Source organism: Lissotriton vulgaris, chromosome 2_1, assembly GCF_964263255.1.
Source record: "Lissotriton vulgaris chromosome 2_1, aLisVul1.2, whole genome shotgun sequence".
Lineage (NCBI taxonomy): Eukaryota > Metazoa > Chordata > Amphibia > Caudata > Salamandridae > Lissotriton > Lissotriton vulgaris.
Window position 1 is genome coordinate 1,195,500,954 of NC_141687.1, and position 19,976 is coordinate 1,195,520,929.

Below are 19,976 nucleotides of genomic sequence, written 5' to 3' on the forward strand. Positions count from 1 at the left end.
TCAGAGGGTCGATGCAGGGGTTCTAGAAGAGGTGATAAACCATTTAAGCCTCATGAACAAGCGCATGGTCTTTTAAAGATTTGTGAAGTACTCGGGGCGGCGGTGTGTGTGTGCCCTCTTTCAGGAGCGGGCGGGGGGGCACTGCCAGCAACTTGCCAGGTCAGGTAGTGTTCAACACGTGCATCACCCTTTCTCTGCCTGCTATTGCGCTCCATGCTTCGGAAAGGTAAGAAAAAGAACGTGCATTTGAGTTTGAAATGTCCGATCCTGCAGCAGCACACTTCCAAAGCCCACACATGACAATAACCCGATTCAAGGCCCCATTCACCCGTTTTAAAAAAAATAGATAACACTCCAACAAAATAAGGTTATAAAACTTTATTAACTACTAACTTTAACGAACGGAACAAAAACTAAAAACATTTAAACATTTCTCAATACAAAAAGCAACAATGGTTAGAAGCTGTCTTTTGTGCGAATAGTCCCAAGGCAGCACAACGTGCAGAGTTCTGGACGGCACCCAGGTGATGTCGCCTGGGTGCCGCACTGGTTTAGGGATCCTACAATGCTGCTCCGAAAATTGGCGTGGGGCGTCCCGGGTGGGGCGGGGGGAGGCCTCGTCAGTAGCGGTCTGTTGTGCGAATAGTCCCAAGGCAGCACAACGTGCAGAGTTCTGGACGGCACCCAGGTGATGTCGCCTGGGTGCCGCACTGGTTTAGGGATCCTACAATGCAGCACAGAAAAACAGCGTGGGGCGTCCCGGGTGGTGCGGGGGGAGGCCTCGTCAGTAGCGGTCTGTGTCCAGTGTCACATGGCTGACACAACATGTACGACAGGCACCCAGGTGATGTCCAGTAAACTGCCGCACTGGTTTTGGTATCCTACAATGCTGCTCCGAAAATTGGCGTGCGGCGGCCCGGGGGGGGGGGGGCGTGGGGGAGCCGGCGTGAACGGGCCTCCCCAGGTGGCGGCCATCTAGCTGAGTTGCGCTCGCTCTTGCGGCCACAGCGTCTCGCTCACCATGTTGTTGAGTTGCTCCCACTCTTGCAGTGCAGCGATAGGCGGCTGCCACATGGCTCTTAAAATGGCGGACAGCTCCTCGGTTTTAGGCCTGGTCCACTGAAATGGTCCTGGGACACTTTGGAACTCGGACGCTTGCCTGCTAGGGCTTGGGTTCCATTCTCGAAAAGCGTCCCCTCAGCCGTGAAGATTGTATAATAGTCTTGGGGGCCCCCGACTCCCGCAGGCTTCCGGTGGGGAGCGGCTGCCATGATTGCTCGCGGAATGACCACGACGGAGCCACGAGATGGTGGTGCTCTCATGCTGACGCCAGCTTCAGTCTGAATGATCCAGAAACAAGGTGAGGCTTTCATCGTTTGGGAAAAAAAAATGTTCTAAACCAATGAAAAGTGTTATTTTTAGGTCATATGACCAAGCCTTCCATCTTTAGGAAACCAAAAGTAAAATGAACCAATGAAAAGTTTTATAAACAAGTCACATGACCTGTTATGCGGCATAGGGCTACAAAAAGCGTAGAAAATCCGTTGGCACGTGAGGCGGCGTCAGTAGCGGACCGATGTGCGAATAGGCCGAAGGCAGCACAACGGGCCGAGATCCGGATGGTACCGAGGTGGTGTCCAGCTAATTGCCGCACTGGTGTGGCCATCCTACAATGCTGCGCCGAAAGACGGCGTGTCCAGCTGAATTGCGGTCACTGTTGCGGTACAGTGACTCGAACGCGCCGAGATCCGGATGGCACCGAGGTGGTGTCCAGCAAATTGCCGCACTGGTGTGGCCATCCTACAATGCTGCGCCGAAAGACGGCGTGTCCAGCTGAATTGCGGTCACTGTTGCGGTACAGTGACTCGAACGCGCCGAGATCCGGATGGCACCGAGGTGGTGTCCAGCAAATTGCCGCACTGGTGTGGCATCCTTCAATGCTGCGCCGAAAGACGGCGTGTCCAGCTGAGTTGCGGTCACTGTTGCGGTACAGTGAGTCGAACGCGCCGAGATCTGGATGGCCCCGATGTTGTGTCCAGCAAGTTGCCGCACTGGTGTGGCCATCCTACAATGCTGCGCCGAAAGTCGGCGTGGGGTGCCCCGTTGGCTTATGAGGTGATGTCAGTAGTGGACCGATGTGTGAATAGGTCGGAACCAGCACAAGGCACCAAGATCCGAATGGCAAGTCCTGGATGTTGAGTGCCTCAATTGAGATTTCTGAGCAGTGCTTGTAAGACTGTCTGAAGCTTATTTGCACCTGCTGCAGCTTCACTAGGTCCGGCGGAACTTTTTGCCTTTTCCTTTCTGCTTCTTTTCCTACAATGCGTTTCATCTGAAGACACGACCAGGTCCCTGAATGTGTGCAGGGGGACGCTATTGATTGAATGAACGCGCCGAGATCTGGATGGCACCGAGGTGGTGTCCAGCAAATTGCCGCACTGGTGTGGCCATCCTACAATGCTGCGCCGAAAGTCGGCGTGGGGTGCCCCGTTGGTTTATGAGGTGATGTCAGTAGTGGACCGATGTGTGAATAGGTCGGAACCAGCACAAGGCGCCCTGCACTGTTGAGCCTTTTTCAATGCCTGTTTTTTGTTGTTTCCCCTCCATCAAAAACAAAACAAAAATACAAGGCGCCAAGATCCGAATGGCAAGTCCTGGATGTTGAGTGCCTCAGTTGAGAGTTCTGAGCAGTGCTTGTAAGACTGTCTGAAGCTTATTTGCCCCTGCTGCAGCTTCACTAGGTCCGGCGGAACTTTTTTCCTTTTCCTTTCTGCTTCTTTTCCTACAATGCGTTTCATCTGAAGACACGACCAGGTCCCTGAATGTGTGCAGGGGGACGCTATTGATTGAATGAAAATAGCGGCTTGACACAAAGCTGACTCAAGCGTTACTGTTGGTGCTATACAGACAAAAATTGGTTTTCAGTTTGTAGATTCTTCTGGTTTTTTTTTTCCATCCAAGTCTGATTGAGAGTTTGTAGAAAAATGGCTTCAGATTTTCCACATACTACTCTTCAACATTCTTCCTAAATGTAACAATGTGAAACTCACTAGGAGAACGGCTGTTTCTGTTTCCTTACAAAATGCTGCCACCAATATTTTCTGAATGGAAGACACCATCTTGTAGCATAAAGGGCCGAAAGGGGTTCTGGTCTGGCCGATGGTTGGTGGAGACATTTTGACTATATCTTGGACCTGCCCGGCCTCGCCCAAAATGGCGCCGGTATAAATGGGACTCGTAACTCTTTGCCCGCAAATGTATATCTAGAAAATGTTATTGTAAGTGGCCCTGTCGTATTTTAATTACAAAATGTACGTCCACCGATTCCGCAACTGTTAGACACCTTTGTTCTTGTCACCTAATGGCCCGCTCGTTACGTTCTTCTACAGTGTAAATGTCTCCTCATCATATACGATTTCAGTTTGCTCCGTGGCCGGCCCACGTGGTTATAGGCCCGTATTTGTATACTGACATTTTCACAATAAAGGTTTTTAAAACAAAACACGGTAGTAGTATTTTCATTTGTAAAGTTTTTACTTTTAGTGACTGTTTTCGAATCAGTAAAAGGCAAGTGAAATAAAGCAGTCCAATTACATGACGGATAAAAGGTATAATATGTAGGAACGCAGTAAAGATAAATGGTCAAGGGCAGTTGTGTTTTTCATGTCTGCAACATAAAGTGATCGATAAGAATCTGATAATCAGGCGTATCGGCGACTAAGACAGCAGGCCGAATCTCTTTTACTCAACGGCTCCGTCATGGAAGGAAGAAACGCCCTTTTTCTCGAAAAAGGAATATATTTTACTTGCAAGACAGTTGTAAATTTTCCGGGAAAGTACATTAGCCTGGAATATTATAACATATGTTTGAAAAAAAAATATTGTTCGAAAATAATAAAAAGCGTAATTTTTAGGTCATATGACCAAGCTTTTCATCATTAAATTAACAAAAGTAAAATGAACCAATGAAAAGTTTTATTAACAAGTCACATGACCTGTTATGCTTACGTTACGCGCTGCGCGCCGCGCCTCGGATCACTTCCGGGTGCGCTAACGCGGCGTGTCATAAAACGCATTACGCGACAACGTAGGTCAAGAATATAGTCTAAATGTCTCCACCAACCAGCGTTCAGAACACAACCCCTTTCAGCAGTCCAAAAAGTTCTGTTAAATGACAACAGAGGGGACAGGCAACAAGAACCATCAGTCAAAGAGGGGAGGGCAAGTTCTTCTCTTCCGGGTCATGTTGGGGCGCTACCGGAACTGATCGAATTGGTAGTCTACAGTGTTTCTGGATGTTTCAGACTAAAGCTGGCGTCAGCATGAGACCACTACCATCTCGTAGCTCCGTCGTGGCCATTCCACGAGCAATCATGGCAGCCGCTCCCCACCAGAAGCCTGCGGGAGTCGGAGGCCCCCAAGACTTTTGTAGAATCTTCACGGCTGAGGGGACGCTTTTCGAGAATGGGACCCAAGCCCTAGCAGACAAGCGTCCGAGTTCCAAGGTGTCCCAGGGCCATTTTAGTGGACCAGGCCCAAAACCGAAGAGCCGGCCGCCATTTTGAGAGTCCTGTGGCAGCCGCCTATCGCTGCACCGCAAGAGCGGGCGCATCTCAACTACATGGTGAGCGAGACGCTGTAGTCGCAAGAGCGGGCGGTAAACAGCTGAATGGCGGAAGAGGCACAGTGTAGCAAAAGCGGGCGGAATGGCAACTAAAACGATAAAGGGGCGCCCCACTACAGCTTGTCTTCAGGTCAAACGGATTGTGGAACAAGGTCCAGAATTGAAGAGTCATCAAAAGGCAAAAAGTTCCGCCGGACCCCGGGAGCCGGCCGCCTATGTCGGGGGCGATCTCAGGCTACACCAGTGCTATAAGACTTGGGGAGGGTGTCGGAGCAAAGCGTCTTCTCCGAGTCCATGGCCATCACACCGCCCCTCAGGGGCCTCCGTCAAGCTGTTTAGGAAGGTAACATATCACATTGTTTTCTAATGCAGTCAGGTCCATAAACGACACTCACTTACTTTGAGAATAGTGAAGCTGCAGTAGGTGGAAATAAGCTTCAGACAGTGTTACAAGCACTGCTCAGAACTCTTAACTATGGCACCCAACATCCAGAACTTATGCTATTTGAGAATGGTAGTGACATCGAAGCATCTCAGGGACCAAAACCATTAACGTACTTTCACGTATGAAAATCTTACTTGGGGAGGGGGCAGGAGCGAAGCGCCCCCTCCCAGTCAGCGCCACCACACCGTATGTTGAAAATCTGAAGCCATCGTTCTACAAAGTCAACCAAACTTGGATTGAAAAATCTAGAAAAATGTACAAACTGAAAACCAGTTTTGGTCTGCATCGCATCAGTAACAACGCTTGAGTCAGCTTTGTGTCAAGCCGCCATTTTGATTCAACAAAGCACAGGCATTGAAAAAGGCTGAAATTCAGAACTCTAAACTATGGCACCCAACATCCAGGAGCTTGCTATCCGGATCTTGGAGCCTTGTGCTGTTTTCGATCTATTCACACATCGGTCCACTACTGACATCATCTTATAAACCAACGTTATGTAAATAGTTTTTTAATAAAATGTTTTACCCTGTTTCTTTGCTGGTGTGTTGTCTATATTTTTAATATTTGCATAGGGTTTGTCGTTATTTTGTGCGGGATGGGTGATGGAGCCGAGCTGTCTTGCAGCCCTCATGGTGTGGAGCTCAGTTCATCTCACTATTTTCGTATTTCTCAAGAAGGGTTGTTCCTAATATTTCTATTTTAGCGAGGTCAAAAAGAGATCCAATTAGTGGCCTACTGATTTTGCTCGATTACTTTTATTTTTTTACACGATTTTTCACTATCTGCAAAGACTAAACAGAGTATTGCGACTTTGTGCTTGTTTGTAAATAGAGAATGATCCAAAGAGAACCAATTCTAAAACAGTAAATGCTTGGACAACAATCAATCAAATGGAGAGACAAGGAGGCACGACGGATTACAACGGGGGTAAAGGCCTGCGTTAACTACCCTTCAGTATCTGCAAAGAGAGAGTACTACTAAGGCAAGAGGGGGGAGGGGGTGCAGCGTTCAAAGCACATCAGCGTGCATAAATACGAAAATGTTTTTATCTATCACGTACTTGACATTTTAAAGCTTTTCATATTTGCTATTAAAAAACCAATGAAATTCACAGAAAAAACCATAGGTTATAGTGGATATATAGTTAGGAATTTGCATTTACAAAACCTTGAAAATTCAATGAAAAAACCATAGGTTATAGGCCATATATAGTTAGGAATTAGCATTTACAAAACCTTATTTTACTCGCATAAAACCATTGAAATTCCATATATAGTTAGAAGCGCTAACTATATATCGCGCACCCGCAATCCACTGCTGATGATGTCACATATTACATCATTCATGACATGGTCAGTGACATCACTGATGACATCACTGATGACATCTCAAATGACATCACTGATGACAACTCAAATGACATCAATGATGACATCTCAAATGACATCACTGATGACATCACTGATGACAACTCAAATGACATCACTGATGACATCTCATTTGTCATCACTGATCACATCACTCATGTGATAATACAATGAACCTCTTCAGACTCTAATATAACCTTACATACACTCAGTATAAACAGACACTCACAGACTGTCACTCATCCATGGAGTTACTCACACACCTAGTCAGTCATGCAAAGAATCAATCACACCTCCATTTCCTCAACTATACAGTTATACACATCTTACTTATTCAAACATATAATAACACATATTTACTCTCTTATATAATCCCTGATACAAGCTCACAGTGATCGATACAGCCACTCACACATTCACTGGCTCTTATGTTCAGTTATTTATATATCTCAACTCTCACATGTATTGTGTTTTACATACGTACTTACTTGCACATGTAGCAATGAGAAATCCATTCACTCACCAACACACCCATGCACAGTCAACCGCCCATATAGCTGTTTCCACATGCACTCTTGAACTCATACTCCTAGTGAATCAACTGCTTACACATCTATGCACAGAGTCACGCACCTCCCAGCCACCCACACACACACTCAGCCTCCCATTCAAATACTTGGGCAACCAATCAATAACCCATATGGCCACTCTTATAGCTACTGATCAACACATGCAGCAGCTTACACAACAACAAACATACTGATGCACGAATTAAGGCAGTTTAGTCACTAACCCATGTACTCAGTGAGACACATTTAATCACTCACTCATACAGTCAGTCATGCACCTACTAAATTCTTCATCCAGACACTTATACATCCACTCATTCTTCAATATGTGAAACATATTTAAACTTTACAGACACATACAATCACTGGATGTTGTGATCAGTGATGTCATCAGTGATGTCATTTGAGATGTCATCAGTGATGTCATCAGTGATGTCACTGACCATGTCATGAATGATGTAATATGTGACATCATCAGCAGTGGATTGCGGGTGCGCGATATATAGTTAGCGCTTCTAACTATATATGGAATTTCAATGGTTTTATGCGAGTAAAATAAGGTTTTGTAAATGCTAATTCCTAACTATATATGGCCTATAACCTATGGTTTTTTCATTGAATTTTCAAGGTTTTGTAAATGCAAATTCCTAACTATATATCCACTATAACCTATGGTTTTTTCTGTGAATATATATATATATATATATCCTACTGGCGTCTCGCCAGTAGGTATATATAGTTAGGATTTTTTCCCTATGGGATTTTTGAAAATTCTATGTCTAATAACTTTGGCGTTTGTGGACGGAATCGGCTGAAATTTTCAGGAAAATGGCACATTTTGTTTCTGAGCAGCCCCTGAAAATTTGGGGGGTTTCCTCAAGGGGGGGCCGAGGAAAAAGGGGGGTCCCAAAACGCGTTTTCCCCATGTTAATTTCCATAGGGCGGTTGGCCTCACTTTTAGCTCGAGCGGCTGAATGGATTTGCACGAAACTTGGCAAAATTGTAGGGACTGGACTATTAGCCCGATGTGCCTTTGCTAGGTCTCAATATATGTGCTCCAGTGGATTTTGAGAAATTAACGTTCAAAACAAGATATATATCTGTAACAGCGCTCCGGGCTGCGCTCCGGTCCGCTTACTTTTCGCGAAACGGAACTTTGCGATGCGAAGCTGATTGGCTCCCCGGTGTCTGTCAACATTCTAAACAGTCCGGAGCGGCCGCCATCTTGTCTCTCGGTAGGATCGAGAGAGAAGAAGAGGTGAAAAACGAAGGGGGAATTTAATGAAAGGGGGCAAGGTATACTCCTCTTGACCCCCTAGGAATGTTGTTGGGGTTATTAAAGGGTCCCGTGGGGAAAATAAAAAAATATATATTTTTCACGGGAGAAGCGCTTCCCGGGCCGCGAACTGGGCCGCAAACTGGTAGCGAAACGGGAATTCGCCATTTTGTGCTTCGTTTTAATTAAATTACTAGGTATAAGGGGGTGCGGGAGACGTATCCTGATCCCTTATGTTTTCTGAGGGTGGCTGAGGAGGCTCATATATGTTGATACAGCGGCTGTGCGTGAGCTTTTTTTTTTTTTTTTTTGCTGCGTGACGTCTGTTAACGTTCGATTCGATGGAAATCAGGAAGTGTTGACCGCCAATTTGTCAGTGCGATAAAATATTTTGTTATAAATGAATCCTTATTGATAAACATTGTCTGCGCCATCTTGCCTTTTTTCCAATGCCACAATTTTGTCGTGCACGGCAGCCATTTTAGATGCCAGGCCGGTCCCAGGCTATCACCTAGCCCTGCGAATATAGTTTATGGCCCCAGCTGTAGAGAATCCAGACATGCCAACCCTCCCGATTCAGGCGTGAGACTACTGATTTCAGTGCTAGTCTCCCGCCTCCCGATTTCTGCAAGCAAAAACCCGGGGGCATATTACCAACAACTAGCGATAATTTTTGTCTCTAACTTGTTTAGAGACAAAAATTATAGCCGCACATCGGCGATTTTTATCGCAGATAAACCTTGCTATTAGCAAGGTTTATCGCAAATGCGATAAAAAACGGCCGCAATGCATGAATATCGCTGAAAAGTCAGCGATATTCATGCATTATCGAGCAAATGCTCTTAGCCATGTTATCCACCTCCCGTTGGATAACATGGCTAAGAACTGCTCAGGGCAGGTGTTAGCTTTTGGAGATATTCGCGCTTAGCAAAGCCCACACATGACAATAACCCGATTCAAGGCCCCATTCACCCGATTTTTTAAAAATATATAGCACTCCAACAAAGTAGGATTATAAAACTTTATTAACTTTTAAATATAACGAACGCAACAAAAACTGTAAATACATTTAAACATTTTTTGACAAAAAAAAGCAACAATGGTCAGAAGCTGTCTTTTGTGCGAATAGTCCCAAGGCAGCACAACGTGCTGAGTTCTGGACGGCACCCAGGTGATGTCACCTGGGTGCCGCACTGGTTTTTGGTTTCCTACAATGCAGCTCAGAAAAACAGCGTGGGGCGTCCCGGGTGGTGCGGGCGGAGGCCTTGTCAGTAGCGGTCTGTTGTGCGAATAGTCCCAAGGCAGCAGAACGCGCTGAGATGTGGATGGCACCCAGGTGATGTCCAGTAAACTGCCGCACTGGTTTTGGTCTCCTACAATGCTGCTCCGAAAATTGGCGTGGGGCGGCCGGGGGGGGGGGCCTGGGGGAGGCGGCGTGAACGGGCCTCCCCAGGTGGCGGCCATCCAGCTGAGTTGCGCCCGCTCTTGCGGCTACAGCGTCTCACTCACCATGTAGTTGACTTCCGCCCACTCTTGCAGTGCAGCGATAGGCGGCTGCCACAGGACTCTTAAAATGGCGGACGGCTCTTCGGTTTTGGGCCTGGTCCACTAAAATGGCCCTGGGACACCTTGGAACTCGGAAGCTTGCCTGCTAGGGCTTGGGCTCCATTCTCGAAAGCGTCCCATCAGCCGTGAAGATTCTTCAAAAGTCTTGGGGGCCCTCGACTCCTGCAGGCTTCCGGTGGGGAGCGGCTGCCATGATTGCTCGCGGAATGACCACGACGGAGCCACGAGATGGTGGTGCTCTCATGCTGACGCCAGCTTTAGTCTGAATCATCCAGAAACAAGGTGGGGCTTTCATCGTTTGGGAAAAAAAAATGTTCTAAACCAATGAAAAGTGTTATTTTTAGGTCATATGACCAAGCCTTCCATCTTTAGGAAACCAAAAGTAAAATGAACCAATGAAAAGTTTTATAAACAAGTCACATGACCTGTTATGCGGCATAGGGCTACAAAAAGCGTAGAAAATCCGTTGGCACGTGAGGCGGCGTCAGTAGCGAACCGATGTGCGAATAGGCCGAAGGCAGCACAACGCGCCGAGATCCGGATGGCACCGAGTTAGTGTCCAGCAAGTTGCTGCACTGGTGTGGTTATCCTACAATGCTGCGCCGAAAGTCGGCGTGGGGCGCCCCATTGGCCTGTGAGGTCGCGTCAGTCAGTGGGGGCTGTGCGTCTCCCCCAAGATGGAGGCTCCTCGGCTGCAGTGGAGTGCCCCTTAGCGTTTCACTCGCCGTCCAACTGAGTTGCCTCGGCACTTGCGGCTACAGTAGGCCGAAGGCAGCACAACGCGCCGAGATCCGGATGGCACCGAGGTGGTGTCCAGCAAATTGCCGCACTGGTGTGGCCATCCTACAATGCTGCGCCGAAAGACGGCGTGTCCAGCTGAGTTTCTCCCGCTCTTGCGGTACAGTGACTCGAACGCGCCGAGATCCGGATGGCACCGAGGTGGTGTCCAGCAAGTTGCCGCACTGGTGTGGCCATCCTACAATGCTGCGCCGAAAGTCGGCGTGGGGTGCCCCGTTGGCTTATGAGGTGATGTCAGTAGTGGACCGATGTGTGAATAGGTCGGAACCAGCACAAGGCGCCAAGATCCGAATGGCAAGTCCTGGATGTTGAGTGCCATAGTTGAGAGTTCTGAGCAGTGCTTGTAAGACTGTCTGAAGCTTATTTGCACCTGCTGCAGCTTCACTATTGCCCTGGTGTGGCCAAAGATCGCACATGACATAGGCGGCCGGCTCCCGAGGTCCGGCGGAACTTTTTTCCTTTTCCTTTTTGCTTCTTGTCCCACAATCCGTTTCAACTGAAGACACGACCAGGTCCCTGAATGTGTGCAGGGGGACGTTATTGATTGAATCAAAATGGCGGCTTCACACAAAGCGTTGCTGTTGATGCTATACAGACAAAAATTGGTTTTCAGTTTGTACATTCTTCAGGATTTTTTTTTCCATCCAAGGCTGATTGAGAGTTTGTAGAAAAATGGCTTCAGATTTTCCACATACTACTCTTCAACATTCTTCCTAAATGTAACAATGTGAGACTCACTAGGAGAACGGCTGTTTATCTTTCCTTTCAAAATGCTGCCAACAATATTTTCTGAATGGAAGACACCATCTTGTAGCATAAAGGGCCGAAATGGGTTCTGGTCTGGCCGATGGTTGGTGGAGACATTTTGACTATATCTTGGACCTGCCCGGCCTCGCCCAAAATGGCGCCGGTATAAATGGGACTCGTAACTCCTTGTTGTGTACTGGTTGAACAACTTTGATATCACGAGATATGAATGCAGTTTTGATGCTCATGGCGGGCGGGGACGAGAATTGATTGAATATTTTGACATCCCTATTGATATTAAGTTCTGATGTGTTATTGATTACTGTAGTATTGAAAGTTCGAATTAACGTCACCCATGGTACTTGCCCGCAAATGTATATCTAGATAATTTTTTTGTAAGTGGCCCTGTCGTAATTTAATTACAAAATGTACGTCCACCAATTCCGCAACTGTTAGACACCTTAGTTCTTGCAACCTAATGGCCCGCTCGTTACGTTCCTCTATAATGTAAATGTCTCCTCATCATATACGATTTCAGTTTGCTCCGTGGCCGGCCCACGTGGTTATAGGCCCGTATTTGTATACTGACATTTTCACAATAAAGGTTTTTAAAACAAAACATGGTAGTAGTATTTACATTGGTAAAGTTTTTACTTTTAGTCACTGTTTTCGAATCAGTAAAAGGCAAGTGAAATAAAGCAGTCCAATTACATGACGGATAAAAGGTATAATACGTAGGAACGCAGTAAAGATAAATGGTCAAGGGCAGTTGTGTTTTCCACTCCTGCAACATAAAGTGATCGATAAGAATCTGATAATCAGGCGTATCGGCGACTAAGACAGCAGGCCGAGTCTCTTTTACTCAACGGCTCCGTCATGGAACGAAGAAACGCCCTTTTTCTCGAAAAAGGAATATATTTTACTTGCAGGACAGTTGTAAATTTTACGGGAAAGTACATTAGCCTGGAATATTATAACATATATGTTTAAAAAAAAAAGTTCGAAATCAATAAAAAGCGTATTTTTTAGGTCATATGACCAAGCTTTTCATTATTAAAATAACAAAAGTAAAATGAACCAATAAAAAGTTTTATTAACAAGTCACATGACCTGTTATGCTTACGTTACGCGCTGCGCGCCGCGCCCCGGATCACTTCCGGGTGCGCTAACGCGGCGTGTCATATAACGCATTACGCGACAACGTAGGTCAAGAATATAGTCAAAATGTCTCCACCAACCAGCGTTCGGAACACAACCCCTTTCAGCAGTCCAAAAAGTTCTGTTAAATGACAACAGAGGGGACAGGCAACAAGAACCATCAGTCAAAGAGGGGAGGGCAAGTTCTTCTCTACCGGGTCATGTTGGGGCTATACCGGAACTGATCGAATTGGTAGTCTACAGTGTTTCTGGATGTTTCAGACTAAAGCTGGCGTCAGCATGAGAGCACTACCATCTCGTAGGTCCGTCGTGGCCATTCCACGAGCAAACATGGCAGCCGCTCCCCACCAGAAGCCTGCGGGAGTCGGGGGCCCCCAAGACTTTTGTAGAATCTTCACGGCTGAGGGGACGCTTTCGAGAATGGGACCCAAGCCCTATCAGGGAAGCGTCCGAGTTCCAAGGTGTCCCAGGGCCATTTTAGTGGACCACGCCCAAATCTGAAGAGCCGGCCGCCATTTTGAGAGTCCTGTGGCAGTCGCTTATCGTTGCATCGCAAGAGCGGGAGCAACTCAACTACATGGTGAGCGAGACGCTGTAGTCGCAAGAGCGGGCGGTAAACAGCTGAATGGCGGAAGAGGCACAGTGTAGCAAAAGCGGGCGGAATGGCAACTAAAACGGTAAAGGGGCGCCCCACTACAGCGTGTCTTCAGGTCAAACGGATTGTGGGACAAGGTCCAGAATAGAAGAGTCATCAAAAGGCAAAAAGTTCCGCCGGACCCCGGGAGCCGGCCGCTTATGTCGGGGGCGATCTCAGGCTAAACCGGTGCTATAAGACTTGGGGAGGGGGTCGGAGCCAAGCGTCTTCTCCGAGTCCGTGCCATCACACCGCCCCTCGGGGGCCTCCGTCAAGCGGTTTAGGGAGGTACCATATCACATTGTTTTCAAATGCAGTCAGGTCCACAAACGACCCTCACTTACTTTGAGAATAGTGAAGCTGCAGTAGGTGGAAATAAGCTGCTCAGAACTCTGAACTATGGCACCCAACATCCAGAACTTATGCCATTTGAGAATGGCAGTGACATCGAAGCAACTCAGGGACCAAAACCATTAACGTACTTTCACGTATGCAAATCTTACTTGGGGAGGGGGCAGGAGCGAACCGCCCCCTCCCAGTCCGCACCACCACACCGTGATGTCATTTGAGATGTCATCAGTGATGTCATCAGTGATGTCACTAACCATGTCATGAATGATGTAATATGTGACATCATCAGCAGTGGATTGCGGGTGCGCTATATATAGTTGGTGCAACTAACTATATATGAAATTTCAATGGTTTTGTGTGAGTAAAATAAGGTTTTGAAAAGGCTAATCCCTAACTATATATGGCCTATAACCAATGGTTTTTTCAGTGAATATATATATATATATATATATATATATTCACTGAAAAAAACATAGGTTTCACACCAGTTATAGTTACCTGGAAATTTTACTGACATAAAACCATTGAAATTCCAACGTTATAGTTAGTTGGACTCACTATAACTTGCGTGTGTAATGCACTGCTGATGACATCACATATTACATCACTCATGACATGGTCAGTGACATCACTCATGACATCACTCATGACACCATCCAGTGAATGTGTGCCTTTCTGAAAAATAAATATGATTTATACATGTATATGTATAGGTCAATGGAAGAATAAATGTTTAAATAAGTGTCTAAATGGATGTTTTTTTAAGAAAAAATGATTGGTTAACTAGCTTATTAAGTGTATCTTAGTGAATACATATATTAGCGAGTAATGTTTAAATATTTAAATATATGTATCAGTGTTTCACTTTGTGTATAAGTGGCTGCATGGGTTGGTGAGTAGCTACATGTGTGTGTATATGGATTATTAGATGTTTTTTTTATTATCTGTTTGATTTGGTGGGGTGTTACTTAGCACATAGATGCATCAATGACTGACTCACTGTTTGTATGTGTTTTGAAGACAGCATATGTGTAGGATTGTAAGGGTGAATGAGTGTGTATATGTATGTGTTAGTAAGTGAATGAATGTCTCACTAGTGTCTTTATCAGTAACTACATATGTTTTAATCTAGTATATGCGAGTATTGGTGTATATAATTGAGTATATGTGAGAGTGAGAGATTGAAAGAGTTCTTGTTTTAATAAGTATGTGTTTCTATAAGTGATTGTTTAAGAGACTAAGTATGTGTAAGTTTCCTTAGAAGTAAGGTGGTAGTGTGTGTATAGCTGTATATGCAAATAAATGGATGTTCAATAGTTTATTTGCATGTGCGAGTTTGTGTGTGAGAAACTTTTGGAAGACTGTCGGTGTGTTAACGGATGTATAGGTGTCTCACTACATATGATGAGTGAGTATATGTATGAGTGACTATATAGAAGTGTTGGTGAGTGAGTGGATGTGTATATAAATGGTGGAATTACTAAATTAGTTGTTGTAACTGGTATAGGTATGTCCACTTTTTTTTAAATGTTAGTTTTTATTTTTCAAAATGTGTTTTAAGGGTTACTTTACAGTGAAAGTAGGTCAGTCTCTCTGTCACAAGGCTGGTGTCATCAGTGATGTCATGAGTGATGTCACTGACCATGTCATGAGTGATGTAATATGTGATGTCATCAGCAGTGCATTATACGCGCAAGTTATAGTGAGTCCAACTAACTATAATGTGGGAATTTCAATGGTTTTATGTCAGTAAAATTTCCAGGTAGCTATAACTGGTGTGAAACCTATAGTTTTTTCAGTGAATTTCAAGGGTTTTTTAAATGCTAATTCCTAACTATAACTGGTGTGAAACCTATGGTTTTTTTCTGTGAATTTCAAGGGTTTTTTAACTGCTAATTCCTAACTATAACTGGTGTGAAACCTTTGTTTTTTTCTGTGAATTTCATAGTTTTTTTAACTGCTAATTCTTAACTTTTTATAGAGCTTCATACCTATGTACTTTTTAGTGAATTTCTAAGGTTATTTTTTCGCAAATGTCTATAGCTGAGAAAGGTATGTTTTTATAAAAATGAACCCTATATTGTATATTAATATAATATTTTTTTTTGAAGTATATTCATTTTGTAAAAAAAATTCACTTTGGTGCGCTTCCGGTGCGCGTACCGGTGAGCGCCCCGGTGCGCGTACCGGGGCGCGTTCCGTCAGCGCACTTTTTAAAAAAAAGAAAAAAATAATAAGAAAAGGAAAATGAATAAGGGAGTAACAGAAGAGAAGAAAGAGGAAGAAGACTAACGTTGAAGTTCTGGGAGAATGTGAATGTGTGATGAAAGTAAAAGGAAGGAGAGTAAAGGATGGGGAATGACAGGTAGTGACAGAACTAGAGAAAAGGAACAGCGGTGACAGAGGGAAACAAAATAGCAGTGAGTGTAAGTAAAGAGGAGTGAAAGAGGTTGGATAAAAGTGAATAAGGGTAAGACATGGGGAGTGATAGAGAGAAAGAACAGAGAGAGTAAAGGAAGGAGTGTCAGAAAGGGACTAAGTGAATCAGAAAAAAAAGGTAAGTGAAGGAGTTCAAATGAGCAGGGACACTGAAAGAAGTTGAATGTGGTAGTAAAGTAAGAAAAAGAGAAGTAAACATGGAGGATAAGAATAAGTGAGGGAAGCACAGTAAGGAATTAGGGGTGAAGTAGGGTGAGAGAAAAGTAGTGAAGTTAAAGCAAAGGGTGATGATAAACTACTTTTTTTAATCACACTACCATATAATTATTGAAAACTTTACTCCATGTTAAAACTACACTTTGTATCTGTGAAAGACAAAAGAAAAAAAAGTTATAATTAGTAAAATATATATTTTAAAATAGAAGAAATAGGTCAAGAGGAAAAAAAACGAAAAAAGTATACTAAGAAATAAAGCAAGAGTGAATGATACAGAAACAGAAATAAAGTAACGTAGAAAGACAAAAAAAAGGGAAAAGAAATAGAAGGAGAACAAATTGCTGAAGATAAGTAAGATACTAAAAGAATGTGAGATATCAAAACGATATCAGGAAAGAGAAGTAAGTAAAAGGAAAATGAGGGAAAGGGAAAGGAGTCTAAATGATGATCCATTAATAAGAAACAGGAATGGAAGGTGACTGAGAGTGAGTGAAGGGGAGTCACAGAGTGAAGGGATGAAAGGAATGAGGTTAATATAGAACGATAGAGGAAAAAGGAGTGAGGAAGTAAGTACACAGAAAGACAAAGAGAAGGACTGAGTGAACTGCAGTACAATGAGTAAAGATTGCAAAAAGAGTAAAGGAGCAAGAGAAGGAAATAGAGGGGAAGAGAACTAAAGCAGTGGTACTGAGAGAATGTGAGAAAGATGAAAAGTGGTGGAAGGGAGAGAGGAAATGCAGACAGTTGAAATTGGATTGAGGAGTTGTGAATGAAGTGGAGTAAAGGAACAGTGATGAAACAAAGTGAAAGAAAGGCAGTGTAAGTCAGTAAAGAGAGCTAAATAAGGGTGGAAAAAGGAAAATGAGTGTGAGACAATGGGAATACAATATAAATTACACAATGCAAACTATAGAATAACTTATACAACATGTTACATAGTTTTTTTTGCTGTTCTCAGAATATATTGAATTTCACTTAAATTAGTGAGTTCAAACTCTTCATCATATAACAGCGGGAAAAAAAACACAATCTAAAAGATTGTGTTTAAAAAAATCTATAAAAACTTACAACTCATATAAGTACACTAATCTTTAATTCACTTACTTTTCCGTGAGGCCAAATAGAGGATAGTGAAGGTCCTTTTGGTGGAAAAAAGTCTGCTGTTCTCTATAACTTCCATTTCATCGACTTCCTATGAAAAAAAATCTAAGAACATCATACCTTACACTTTCCTTACGGCCCAATTGTGTCTGATATATGAGTATTTTTTACTTTGAGATCCACTTACAGTACCTATATGAGATAAATAATTTAAAACATTTGATGAACTAACTAACTAACTAACTTTTGTTATCTATTCCCTTCTTCAAAGGCCAATTCCCTTTACTAAAACTTTGGTTTTAAAAACACTAGGTAAGAATTTTTAGAGTCATAAGGCAAACGTTGTTTATAAGTCAAATGAGAATCATTGCAGTAACTCCATCCTTTTTCACATTTTAAGTAGCATGTATAATGTCCTGAAGTTGTCGAAGGACCGTCATGATAAATAATAGCTTCAGTTGTAAAGGTTCTTCCTGAAATTGATAACTGAGAAGCCACAACATTTTTGATAGAAGTTGTCAATTTAGTTCCATCAGGTCTACATCGCTGGAAAACTAAAATGATATACTGACCATAACTTTGTATGAATAATGTGGATAGCATTGGACAGTTACATTGGGTACACACCATATTATGATCTGCTGCTTTAACTAGATTTTTAAATGACACTGATTTACAGTCTGGTAAAGTCAAATATATAAATATTTCAGTGTCTATTCTAGTATTACTTGATGAACTACAATTGTGGCAGTCATGCTGCCATTGATAAGAAAGGCTGAAAAGATTATTCACATCTACACCTTCATCTTCCAAAACACAAAACATATACATTAAAAATTCCTGACAATCCTGCTGAATGTTCTGTGAAAATGTATCTTGACCAGAACACACATCTAAAATATTTCGAATTTCTGTTACACTTTCTATTTTTGCTTTATCACTGCTACATTTCTCAAACACAGAATTCAATAAACCACACAATCTTTGATCCAGATTTTCAACAATCTGTTCTTGTAAAGTTTGAAGAAAAACAACAACATTAACCACTACATTAGCATAGCAGTTGACACCAGAACTATTTTCAAACTGAAATCCAACAACATTTTCATCACAATCCTTTTTCTTTCTGTTTTGAATTACAGTTTCATCTACTTTTTGTCTTTTTGCTACTAACTCACTGCAATTATCCTCATTTCTTCTTTTTCGGCCTACCACACGTTTTTCAAACAGAGGATATTGAGGCAAATGTGGAGCATATTCTCTTCTTAACCTATTGTATTCTTTAACACAATCTAGATCTGCACAAATTTTTGTCTCATCACACTCAATCAAGTACAATCCTGATAAAGTTCTGACTCGGGATAATGCCACATATGCCATACCCTCTTTAAACACAGATCTTCCAATGTTCACTAAAGCATTATCTACACTTAAACCTTGAGATTTATGAATTGTTACTGCATATGCCAAACAAACAGGAAACTGTTTTTGGTGAACATATAAGTCTTTTACAAGTAAAAATCTAGCAGAACAACAACTGATTTGTTGTACTTGCTCAATACCATCAAATTTTATTTTTAAAAATTCAATTCCATCTCTATTTCTATAATTCACAAAATCAACAACATAGCCCATTGCTCCATTTACCAGACCTCTTTCAACATTTAAATTCCTTCTCAAAATGATACGAAAATTTAAACACACATTCAGAGTCTTTTCAAAACCAGCTGTTTTAGAAATACTTTTCTCTAATGAATCCAATTTGGTTTTCAAATTTTCAGACAAAACAATTGTTGCACCCATATGCTCTATTTTATCTATTGCTTCCAGTTTCACAATCTCTTCATTTTATAACTCTAACATTTTGTTGTTGAAGATGGAACATTCTTGCAGAGTTGGCATCAAACATATCCCAGATTTCTTCTCAGTCATTTTTTTTAAAATATTCTCTGGAAGAATGTTTTCATTTGGATACAAATTTGAAATTAATCGAGCATGTAAAGCTTCTTTCCCAAACTCACTTACTTTTCCAATTCTTACATCTTGTAGAATATTTTTATAATCTTCATCCTTTGCCTGTCGCATATTTTGAAGCAGTTCAGCATATTTAAAATTTAACCATATATTAACGTTTCCAATGCTTCCAAGGGACTTCCTGGTATCTTCATGTGTGAGCATTTTAAACACTGGTTGTCCTTTTACTGGAGTCAACTGCAATAGATCTCCAAACACAATAATGTGTTTTTCTCCAAATAACACATCATACTCTGTTCTAAGAATTTCTTGCATTCTCAAATGCACAAAAGCAAGCATTAGATTTGAGACCATGCTTACTTCATCAATGATAAGAAGTTTCATTTTCTTTAAGACTCTTGAAACTTCAGAACACACATCTCCAGATAACTTGTTGTAATGCAATTTATTATCATGCTCAACTGGCAGCATCAATAAACGATGTAGTGTAATTCTTTAATGTTATTTGCTGCCAGACCAGTTGGAGCAGTTACAACACAAGACAGCGGTGAATCAGTTCTTTTCTGCAGATAACTTGAAATGGCTTTAATCAGAAAGCTTTTTCCTGTCCCCGCTTCTCCACTTACGTACAGTCGGACAGGCTCAAATGATGTACATGAGCACTCTTTTTTCTCATGTCTGAATTCATGTTTAATCTGTTCTGTGACCTCA